Here is a 12,553-nt window from a genome sequence, read left to right on the forward strand (position 1 = left end):
CATCATATAGATCATAATTTAGTCCGTCTTTGAAATGGCTAAGGAGGATGTCTTCTGGCCAATTCAGTTTGCTGGCAATGGCCCGCAATTCTTGTGTATATTCAGCCACCGGGCATTTGCCTTGCCTCATCGTTTTTATCCTTTCACGGGCTTTGCGATCAGCCAGGGGGCCTTCAAATTGTCTTCTCAGAGAGGACATGAAACGGTTGAAGTTGCTGAGTTCTGGGGCATTGGAGTCATGCAAGTTCACCACCCAATCTGTAGCCGATCCATCCAGGGCAGACTGCACGATCCGGATGCGGGCTTTGTCACTGGGGATGTCCTGCCCTTATTCCTCCATGTAGCTGAGGACTTGGGTTAGGAAAAACCCCAAGCGTGTTGGCTCCCCTTTGAATTTCACCTCCAACGGCGGACGTCTTGGAATGGATCGGTGCCTCCGTTGTTGGTGGTAATGTCTTCCGTCCAGATCGCCATCTGTGGTCCGGTAGGGGGTGGGAACTACTGGATCAGCAGATGTCCCTGGGGTTGCAGGTTCCACTTCCCCCTCAGTGTCTCTCCCTTTGCGGCTCCAGGAGCTGGGGCGGCCATAGGGCTCAGGATTCTCCTCTCCTAAGGAGCTGAGAGTTCTCTTCATCAGGTCGATAGCTTTCTCTAGGATCCAGTCTGAGTACGGTGCTCAGCTTTCTCCCTCTTCACTTGCATGCAGGGATTTCTCCATCTCCTGCTTCCATTCTGGTTGCTTGGTCCCCCGTCTCAGGGTCACCTTTCTTGATTCCTTTCCCCACTCACTTTTCTTTCCAACGCCCATTGACCAGCGAGGCTTGTGGTCCCATGTCTCCACCACTTCTTCTCCTGAGGAATCTGACCTCTCGGATCCCAACATCTGGCAAGGTTCCAGTTGGGTCAGCGGCTCTCTTTCCAGGGAGTTCTCCCCCTTTCTTGCTCCATTGTCTGACATGGTAATTTTTTGCAAAATCCCCTGGCAAGGGTCTCCCTTCCAAGTGGATTAATTTTGCAAGTCCTGTCTAATGTAAGGACCCACCCCACTTTGCATCTTAAGAAGACAGAACTCTTGGAATAATTCTTCCAACAGGAATCCTTTATTAAGAGAAAATGGTTGCAGGCGTTCTAGACAGGACTTGGGGTCCAAGCTCTCCAATTCAAGGTTTTAAGGGGTTCCCCAGTAGCCCCACCCAATCAACCCCCTCTTTCAGCGACAGTCTCAGGATTTACACTTCTACCCTCTTTTCATTACTGCCCGGCTGGATGGAGACTTCAAAGAAAACTACATGAAAGGCAATGGCCCCATTGTTATGGTTAGTTCTTTTGCAATACACACATTCAGTTCCTTTGAAGTATACTGAAGGAAGTGAGGGCTATAAAGCCCCTTTGTTCACCCCCTTCTCTTCCTTGTATGGCAGAATCCAGAGAAGGCAGAATTGGGGTTTTCTATATTTGATAACTAGAGATGAAATATAATTGGATTCTGACAGGAGGCTTATTACTGCCTGAAATGGCATCACAAGCAACAAAGAGAGACCCATCAGTTGGAAGGGAAGTGTTGTTGTGGAAACCTGCCTGGAAGAAAAAGAAGCCCAGAATAAGACTGAAAATAGAAACTTAAAATTATATATACTGGATTTAAGGCATTTTAGAATTATGGACTGATCTAAGGATTAAGCTCTTGTATTAGAAATAAGAAAAATGGGTGATTATTAGAATATATATATTAAATAAAGTAAGAATGTAAGAATGTATGTTTTGGAATAATAGGTTTATATGTATGAAAATTATTATATAATGGAATGAAGAAAACTGAAGAGGTGTTCTAGATTGGGAATGAACTAATAATGAATTGAATATTATTTTAATATTAATAAGATGATGTATTTTATCTGAGAATATGGATGTTATTAAGTCTGATAACTAATTGGATGAAATTAGAACCTTCTCTAATGGACTTAAATGATTTAAATTTGAGATTATTGTGTTAGCCTAAGAAACTGATTGATTGATAGATTAGATATGTATAGGATAGATTAATATTTTATTTTAACTGGGAGATAGTAGTGGAAGGAGGAATAAATGAGATTTATGATGAAATTAAAGAATTAGGATAGATTTGGAAGTGATGCCTGAACTGATAATGTGCTTATTTAAAGTTAAATTTGATTATGGTCTTGTAATTGCATAAAGCTGTAAAACAGGTTTAGGATTAATAGAAATTTAAGTTAGAAATAGACTACTTTAAATATATAAGCTATTTAAGGGAAATAGAGAGGGAATATTTGATGTATTGATTAAGTTATCTACATATGTTTTGCTTTTGGATTTTTGATTATCCCAACACCATGGTGTGTCTCAAGCACTTTGTATTAAAATTAAAAAATCAATAAAATTTGTTTTAACAAAAAATCTTTGAAAACTATCATCATCACCATCAGCAGCAGCAGCCAAAAAATTAAGAAATATTGCTTATCTCTTTATGGTACAGTTCTTGACTGCATACAGCCACAGGACAAATTACTTTGTTGAGTACTTTCTTATTAAAAATCAGCAGGGTGGTTTCCTGTCATTTTGAACCAGGAAGTAATGAAAATTGCATTGAAGAGTTTGAAACTTGCTGTTTGGTATAATTTTTTAAAAATGCTTTAAATTATGAATATTGAACAACTTATCTAAAAAAAATTGCTTGTTTTTTGGCTCAGTTTTTTAGACCAAGTACATGTGTTATATTTCTTTAGACGGTTATCTTTAAAATAGATTTGAAGTTGATTTGCATGCATCATGGCTATTGACTATGAAAATCTTTTTAAACCCAAGAACACTGACATTTTAAAGCCCAGAACACTGACTTTATTTCCAAGGAATTCTGACTATGCTTAGTATATGTAAGGACCCACCTCACTTTACATCTTAAGAAGACAGAACTCTTGGAATATTTCTTCCAACAGGCATCTTTATTAAGAGATGATGGCAGGCATGCTAGATAGGATCTGAGAAATTCTCTCCCATCCTTCAAGCGTTCCCAAGCAGCCCCCACCCCACAGTTCTTCCAGGCAATGATCCTTGTCTCCCCCATTTTCCTTACTGCCGGCAAAAGGGAGACTTCAGAGGGCGAGTAGATGAAAGGCGATGGCCATATTGTTATGGTCAGTCCTCTTGATGAGAATCCAGTCCTTTTGAAGTTTTAATGAAGGAATTGAGAGCCATAACCCCCCCCCCTGCTCATTCCCCTTCCCCTTCGTAGTATGACAGAATCCAGAGAGAGCAGATAAGGGGTTTTCCCAGCGTAGACAACTAGAAATGAAATGTAATTGGATTCTGACATCCTGCCCCCCTTAAAAATAAGTGAGATCCACCTGTAAAGAAAAGAAAACAGGTATAAAAGTTAGTCTGGCTTGTTAGGATACTCTGTATGAAACTTTTTTAATAGCTTCGGGGCTCTAACATGACGTTTATGGACCCACTCATTTTGTGAATCAGGGAGGTGTTTCCATGCTACTAAGTATTGAGTTGCCTCATGATATCTCCTAGAATCTAGTATTTTCTTTATCTCAAAGTGTTGTTCACCTTCCACCGTGATTGGAGGTGGTGGTGGGGAGGATTTTTGGCCGTAAAGGTGACTGTTCTCTTTTCAGCAAACTGCAGTGAAAAATTGGGTGTATTTGTCTAAGATTTTGGGGTAATTCTAATTCTACTGTTATTGGGTTTATGATTCTTTTAATTGGAAAAGGCCCTATATATTTCGGTCCAAGTTTTTTGCAGGGTTGTAGGGATTTTAGGTATTTTGTAGATAAGTACACCATTTCTCCTATAATGAATGGTATAGGCTCAACCCTTTTTTTATCGGCTTGTGCTTTGTATGCCTGCCTAACTTCATCTAGTGCTGTTCTAACTATTGGCCAGGTGTTTTGTAATTGTTCCATCCATTCTTTCAGTGATGGGATCGCTGGTTCATTTGGGGTTAGTTCTGGCATGGGGTTGAAACTTTGACCGGTAGCTATATGAAAAGGAGCATAACCTGTGCCGGAGTGGACTGCATTATTTCTGTGAAAGGGAGTAAGTCCATCCAATCCGACTGCTGGAAACTAAGAAAGCATCTTAAATATTGCTCAAGTACTGAGTTCGATTTTTCCGATTGACCATTCGACTGAGGGTGATGGTTAGATGTCAGTCCCTGAGTGGTCCCTAAGAGGGATAAAAATTCTTTCCAAAATGCAGATGTAAATTGCACTCCCCTATCAGATACGATGTGCTGGATTGCCCCAGGCTATCTGTAAATATGCTGGATGAAAAGTTTCACTAAGGCTTTTGCGATGGGAATCTTTTGGCAAGGGAAAAAATGCACCTGTTTGGAAAACAAGTCCGTGACCATCCAGACAATATTATTCCCATTGCTTTCTGATAATTCCACTATAAAATCCACGGCTATTTCCCTCGAGGCAGCTGAGGGATTTGCCACTCTTTGCAGCAGTCCGGGCGATTTCCCTTGCAATCTCTTGGCAGTTGCACACTTTGGGAAGCTGGCCATGTAACTTTCTATGTCCTTTTTTATGGATGGCCACCAAAATTGCCATTTAATTAAGTGTAATGTTTTTACAAATCCAAAATGCAATGCTGATTTTGTGTTATGGCAAAGCTGCATGAACGTGACTCTTTGGGTTGTTGGTATATATAACTTTCCCCCCACCCAAGGCAGCCCGTCTTTCATTGTGCACACGTGTTTATTTTTCTGGAACCATTCATCTGTTTCCAAACTTTTCCGGAATTCAATTTCGGTTTGGCTACCCAGCTGTGGCTTTAATTTAGCTTGGGCTCTGGAAGTTACTGGCACTGCCAGTTGTGATTCTACCATCATCGGTTTAGAGTCGGTGCCTCGCTTGCTGTTATATTGGGGCATGCGAGACAGTGAATCTGCCAGGAAGTTCTCCCCCCCCCGGGCAAATGCTTGAGTGTAAAGTGGAATTGGTGAAAATGCTGGGACCAGCGGGCTTGCTTGGGGTTGAGCTTCCTGGGTGTTTTCAAGGCTTACAAATTTTTGTGGTTTGTCCACACCTGGAAAGGGATTTTATTCCCTTCAAGGAACTGGCACCATGTGAGTAATGACTACCGAATCCCGTATGCCCCTTTCTCCCACACAGGCCAGCGCTGTTCCGTTTCAGTGAGTTTCTTGGATGTATACGCACAGGGTTGCAATACCCCTTCATCGTTTTCTTGTAATAATACAGCCCCCACTGCCACATCACTTGCATCTGCCTGTATTATGAAGGGCTTGTCCATGTCTGGGTGCCTCAGTTCTCAGTTCGGCAGAGAAAAGTCTCTTTAATCTCTCAAACGCTGCTTGGCATTCTATTGTCCATTTTAGGTTTTACTGAGGATGCTCCCTTCATTTTTAGTAAGTTTGTGAGGGCAGGGCTATCTGGGCAAATGGGGGGATGAATTGGCGGTAAAAGTTTGTGAAAGCAGTTGCTTTCTTGTGTGAGGTGGTACCCATTCTAATACTGCTCTCACCTTTTCTGGGTCCATTTCAATGCCCTGTGGGGATATGCAATAACCTAGATAGTCTATCCTTTCCTGGTGGAATTTGATTTCGATAGTTTGGCATATAGATGAGTGGCTCGTAGTTTCTTTAAAACCGCTCTGAGTAGGTTGACATGTTCCTCTTTTGATTTGTTGAAGATAAGAATGTCGTCTAAGTAAACCAGGACCCCCTTAAATAGGTGCTCCCTTAGTACATCATTGATTAATTGCACAAATACTGCGGGCCCCCCTTGTAATCCAAATGGCAAGACTTTGAATTGGTAGCACTCCATTGGGCAGTTAAATGCGGTCTTCCATTCATCCCCATCCTTAATTCTCACGTGATAGTACGCTTCTCTTATATCCAGTTTAGTAAAAAAAAATTTCCTTTTGAGAGGTGTGATAACATGTCCTTCATGAGGGGTAGGGGGTATAGGTTGCTTTCACTGATTGTATTTAGGAGCATATAATCCACACATAAGCGTAAAGAGCCATCCTTCTTCTCTCTAAAGAGGACCGGAGCAGACACTTTAGGCTTAGCAGTTTCAATGAACCCCCTTCCTAGGTTTTTCTTTATGAATCTTTCCATTTCCTCCTTCTACTTTGGGCTCATGGAGTATAATCTGGGCTTTGGGAGTTTTGCTCCGGGCTTGAATTCTATGGCACAGTCCGTGAGTTGGTAGGGGGGAAGCTCATCTACCCTCTCCTCACTGAAAACTTCAGCAAGATCTCTGTATTCCTCTGGTATATCTGGTAGCCTCTTTTTCTCTCCCATGGATGCTTTTTCCGTTCTTAATTTTGTTAGATCCCCTTGGGGTTTTAAGTCCATAGGATCCTCTTTTGGGAAATTGATTTCTGTCATCCTCCAATTCACCCAGGGATTCCATTTCTTTAACCATTCCAGCCCTAGGATCATTGGGCATTCCATGCCTGGGGTCACCACAAACGTTATGTCTTCCTCGTGTTTGCCCAGGAGAGGTGGATTGGTAAAGTGGCTAGGGTAACTGGCACCCCCCTGCTATGGACCCATCTAACTGGCCAAATAAGATTGGTTGTTCCAGTCTCCTTGACGGAATGCCCAGGTTTCCCACTAGCGCCAGGCTACTAAGACAGCGGGTGCAGCCAAAGTCTATTAAGGCTTTCACCTTGACAGCTTCAGGCATGGGAGGAATTGATATAGTTACTGTCTTGAGGATGGGTGCAATGGGTCCACTTACCAGGGGTTCGCCCTCCGAGCTGTCGTCTGAGACGTCTACCAGCCCTGCGGTGTAGGCTGGAGTTGTTTCCCCCTGATGAGCAGAGGTAGAGGATTCCACGGCTCCATCATTCTCATGGCAGGTTCTTTTCGCTTAGCTGGAGACTTCCCGGATTTGCTGGCCAGTGATCTGTCTGGGTTGTGCTGGGGGGCTTTTGAGCAGCATTCTACAGACCGATGCCCCTCTCTTCCTTACTTGAAACACCCCATTTGCTTCTTGCCCGTGGCCGATGGTCTCACTGGTTCATGTGTCGACTCAGGCAGTGAGCGGCTCCATTGTTTTCCTTGGCGGTGCCTTTTCACTAGGTTGATCTCTGCTTCCTCTGCCAGGACGTACCATTCGTCAAGTTGGTGTGGGTCCCCTCTGGGCAGGCAAGCATCATATAGGTTGTAGTTTAGTCCGTCTTTGAAATGGCTAAGGAGGATGTCTTCCGGCCAGTACAGTTTGCTATCAAAGACCCGGAAGTCTTGTATATATACGGCTACTGGACGTTTGCCTTGCCTCATAGTTTTGATCCTTTTGCGGGCTTTGCGATCAGCCAGGGGGGTCTTCAAATCGCCTTCTCAGAGAGGACATGAAACGGTTGAAGTCGTTGAGCTCTGGGACATTGGAGTCGTGCAAATTCACCACCCAATCTGCGGCTGGCCCGTCTAGAGCAGATTGCATGATCCTGACATGGCCTTTGTCGCTGGGGATGTGCCGCCTGTATTCATCTATGTAGCTGAGGACTTGGGTTAGGAAAAAATTATTTATTTATTTATTTCTAAAATTTATATGCCACCCAATCCCAAGGGACTCAGGGTGGCGTACAAATTAAAACAATAATCTAACAATAAAACAATAAAATAAATACATTCATACAGCGTGTCCGATCATATCCCCCCCCCCGGGGACATCAGCCCCAAGCCTGCCGGAACAGGAGAGTTTTAATGGCTTTCTTAAAGGCTGGCAGGGTGGGAGTAGTTTGAACCTAGGGGGGAAGTTGATTCCACCAGGTCGGAGCCACCACAGAAAAGGCCCTTCCCCGAGGGCCCGCCAGCCGACATTGTCTGGCCGACGGGACCTGAAGGAGGCCCAATCTATGGGACCTCACCGGTCTCTGGGCAGTATGCAGTCCTGTAAGTAACCTGGCCCTATGCCATGAAGGGCTTTAAAGGTGATAACCAACACCTTGAATTGCGTCCGGAGACCCACAGGAAGCCAGTGCAGCTCGCGGAAGATAGGTGACACGTGGGCATACCTTGGCGCGCCCACAATCGCTCTCGCGGCTGCATTCTGAACCAACTGCAGCCTCCGAACGCTCTTCAAGGGTAGCCCCATGTAGAGCGCGTTACAGTAATCCAGTCTTGAGGTGACAAGGGCATGAGTGACCGTGAGTAAAGCCTCCCGGTCCAAATAAGGCCGCAACTGGTGCACCAGGCGAACCTGGGCAAAGGTCCCCCTGGCCACAGCCAATAGATGTTGTTCCAAATTTAGCTGTGAGTCCAGGAGGACACCCAAGTTGCATGCCTGCACTGAGGGAGGTAAATTTGCCCCCCCCAGGACTAATGATGGACCATCCAGTTGACCTTTGGGAGGCAACACCCAGAGCCACTCAGTCTTGTCAGGGTTGAGTCTAAGCCTGTTCACCCCCATCCAGACCCTCACATCTTCCAGGCACCGGCACATCACGTCGACTGCGTCACTGAAAGGACACGGGGTGGAGATATACAATTGGGTATCATCCGCGTACTGATGATACCTCACCCCGTGTCGCTGAATGATCTCACCCAGCGGTTTCATGTAGATGTTAAAAAGGAGGGGGGACAGGACCGAGCCCTGAGGCACCCCATGATCGAGGTGCCTAGGGGTCGATCTCTGTCGGCCTGCCAACACCGACTGCGACCTGTCAGAGAGGTAGGAGGAGAACCACCGCAATACGGTGCCACCCACCCCACCTCTCCGAGACGATGCAGAAGGATACCATGGTCGATGGTATTGAAAGCTGCTGAGAGGTCAAGGAGCACCAGGATAGAGGAATAACCCCTATCCCGGGCTCGCCAGAGGTCATCGGTCAGTGCGACCAAAGCAGTCTCAGTGTTGTAGCCGGGCCTGAAACCAGATTGAAAAGGGTCCAGATAATTAGTTTCATCCAAGGATCGCAAGAGTTGGAACGCCACCACCTTCTCTACAACCTTCCCCACAAAGGGGAGGTTGGAGACAGGACGAAAGTTCTTCAAAACAGCTGGGTCCAGGGAAGGCTTCTTGAGGAGGGGCCGCACCACCGCTTCCTTTAAAGGTTGCGGGAAAGACCCCTCCATCAAGGAGGCGTTGATTATTGCCTGGAGCCAGTCTCGTGTCACCTCCCTACTGGCAGAAACCAGCCAGGAGGGGCACGGGTCCAATAAACAGGTGGTGGCATTCATTGCTCTCACGGCCTTGTCCACTTCATCAGGGGTCACAGGCTCAAACTCGCTCCAGATAACATGACTAAGACCAGCCCCCGGCAACTCGGCTGGCACTGTCCAGTCGGAGTCCATGTCTCTCTGAATCTGAGCGATTTTGTCCGAAAGAAACTGAACAAACTCCTAAGCTCTCCCCTGCAAGGGTTCCTCCGCCTCCTCCACTTTAAGAAGGGAGTGGGTCACCCTAAACAAGGCAGCCGGGCGAGATACTGCGGACGCAATAAGTGCGGAAAAGTGAACACGCTTTGCCGCCTTTATCGCCACTAAATAAGTCCTAAGATAGGGTCTTAACAGTGATCGGTCAGATTCAGAGTTACTGGCCCTCCAACATTGCTCTAGATGTCTCTTGTGGCGCTTCATCTCCCGGAGCTCCTCAGTAAACCAAGGCGCCCTCCGGGGACCACCACCACAGAGAGGTCGCAAAGGCGCAATTCGATCCAGGGCCCCGGACGCCGCCTCATTCCAGGCCGCAACCAGGGACCCAGATGAGTTGTGGACAAGGGAGTCAGGTATTTCCCCAAGCTCCTCCTGGAACCGATCTGGGTCCATTAGGCACCTGGGGCGGAACCACCTAGTCGGCTCCCTCTCCCTGCGATGGGGGAGTGATGCTCTGAAGTCCAGCCTCAATAGGAAATGATCTGTCCACGACAAGGGAGAGATCTCTATTCCCCTTAATTCCAGATCATGTCTCCATTGCCCCGAGAGAAACACAAGGTCGAGTGTGTGACCACCCCTGAGTCGGATCCTGGATTATCTGGGTTAGGTCCATGGTTGCCATGGAAGCCATGAACTTCCTTCCTCTTCACTTGCATACAGGGATTTCCCCATCTCCTGTTTCCATTCTGGTTGGGTGGGCCCCCGTCTCAGGGTCACCTTTCTTGATTTCTTTTCCCACTCGCCTTTCATTCCAATGCCCATTGACCACCGAGGTTTGGGGTTGCGCGTCTTCACCACCTCTTCTCCTGAGAAATCTGACTTCTCAGATCCTGACGTCTGGCACGTTTTCAGTTGGGGAAGAGGCTCCGTCTCCAGGGGGCTTTCTCCCTTCCCTGCTCCATCGTCTGACATGGTATTTTTGCAAAGTCCTCTGGCAAGGTTCTCCCTTCCAGGTGGACTATTTTTGCAGATCCTGTCTAATGTAAGGACTCACCTCCCTTTACATCTTAAGAAGACAGAACTCTTGGAATATTTCTTCCAACAGGCATCTTTATTAAGAGAAGATGATGGCAGGCATGCTAGATAGGATCTGAGAAATTCTCTCCCATCCTTCAATGTTTTAAGCGTTCCCAAGCAGCCCCCACAGTTCTTCCAGGCAACAATCCTTGTTTCCCCCCTTTTTCCTTACCGCCGGCAAAACGGAGATGTCAGAGGGCGAGTAGATGAAAGGCGATGGCCATATTGTTATGGTCAGTTCTCTTGGTGAGAATCAAAATCCAGTCCTTTTGAAGTTTTAATGAAGGAAGTGAGAGCCATAAAACCCCCCTGCTTATCCCCCTTCCCCTTCATAGTATGACAGAATCCAGAGAGCGCAGAAATGGGTTTTTCCAAGAGTAGATAACTAGAAATGAAATATAATTGGATTCTGACAGTATATTTACCTACTATTTTGGACCCATGTATCTATTATCTTGATTTACAATTCTCATTTAAAGGCAGGATAGATGGTTAATGATGACCAATACACCAAATAGTTGAAATCACTTTGTGGATATTAAATGTATTCATTGCAATAGAGCAAAACTGGTTCTTTCTTTTGCACATTTGAAACTTTTGAAGATAAGTGGTGACCTGAATCCTAATATACTTAGATATTGCTCACAGGTCTTAGAATACTGTACTTTGATCATATGCATTACATATATTATACTATTCTGTAATGTATCTTGTGTTGTCTTAGCATTTCTGACTTCAGCTAATAGCGGTTATGCAGTAAAGCAAACTATGATTAAATCATGGCTTAACACAATGCGTGACATCAGTTGCAGAATGTTTTGTAGAAGTTCTGCTTCTCCCCTTTCATTCATGGCCAATTGAATAAACATGCACAGAACAAAAGGAACAAAGCAGCACATGATTATTGAAGGTTGATTTAGTTCATTTCATTTTTAGTTTAATACATTGGTTACTTACAAAAAGACACAGGGATTCAAACGTTTGTTTCAAGATACTTTATTGTTGAACCAAGATGATATGAAAATTACATAGAATGTAAAGGAACAGAGGGCTTTAGACTTACATTTACTCAGTGCTTTTTTTGTTAAAAAAAAAAAAAGGTGCTGGAACTCACACACGTCATGCAACCCGCCTTGCCTACCCTACAAGGTTCCATCCAAAAAAGGTGCCAGAACTCCGTTCTGGGCGTCCTATGAGAAAAAAAGCCCTGCATTTACTATTGATTTGTAAACTGGCCTATTTCACATATAGTTCTTAATCTTATTTACAAATGCAAGTCCTCAGCGGGGTAAACTGTTCTGCTTCTCCTTTGCTTAAGAGGAAGAACTGAAGCAAAGAAAATAATTTAATTTACATTAACTACAGAGAAATAACATTTTAGGTATGGTCATTCTAAGCCATTTAAGGACTGAATGTCCTTGAACTTATATTAACTTATATAGTAGCAAGTAAGGGCTTGAAGGCTTTGTACAAAAGGAAATGCAGCTGACTCAGGATACCATCACTGAATAGTAAAACTAAGATAGCCACAACTTTATCAACTGTAGACCAAGGGAGACCATTTAACACTCTTTCATGTTTCAGAATAGATGAAAACGAACATAGTAGACAGCAGTAATTAAAAAATAAAAGACAAGCTGGTGGTTGTGGCAGTGTTACTAAACCCCCATACAACACTTCTGTACAAGTGTCAACTTTCACACATGCAGAAAGCAATGGGTTTTTTACTGTGTGGCTGTGATCACCATCCAGGCGGTTTTCACCTCATTCTGGAGATATGGAACTTTGTTTTCATCTATAGTAAAAGTGGTGTTTTCATCTATACTTGCAACATCCAATGAGGCAACAAAGGATTTTAGAAACAAACCACTGGCTTAAAAACTGGTGTTGTCGACAGAACTCTGGCTTCCTAGACCATGTCTGCATTACCTGTATGAAGGGCACCTGGCAAGGTATGGACTGCACCTCACAAGAACTGGAAAGAATATATTTGGAAAACTACTTGCTCATCTTGTCCAAAGGGCTTTAAACTAAAATTGAGGGGGGAGGGGGCCCAATCTTCACAACCTTGGGAATGTAATTCCAATGATGGAAAGGATGGAAATCCCAGTTACAATGTAGGAGATATAAGAAACATATCCAAGACCCATAAAATCC

Source organism: Crotalus tigris, unplaced genomic scaffold (genome assembly GCF_016545835.1).
Source record: "Crotalus tigris isolate CLP2741 ecotype Arizona unplaced genomic scaffold, ASM1654583v1 scf7180000018470.655259, whole genome shotgun sequence".
In the NCBI taxonomy this organism is placed as follows: domain Eukaryota; kingdom Metazoa; phylum Chordata; class Lepidosauria; order Squamata; family Viperidae; genus Crotalus; species Crotalus tigris.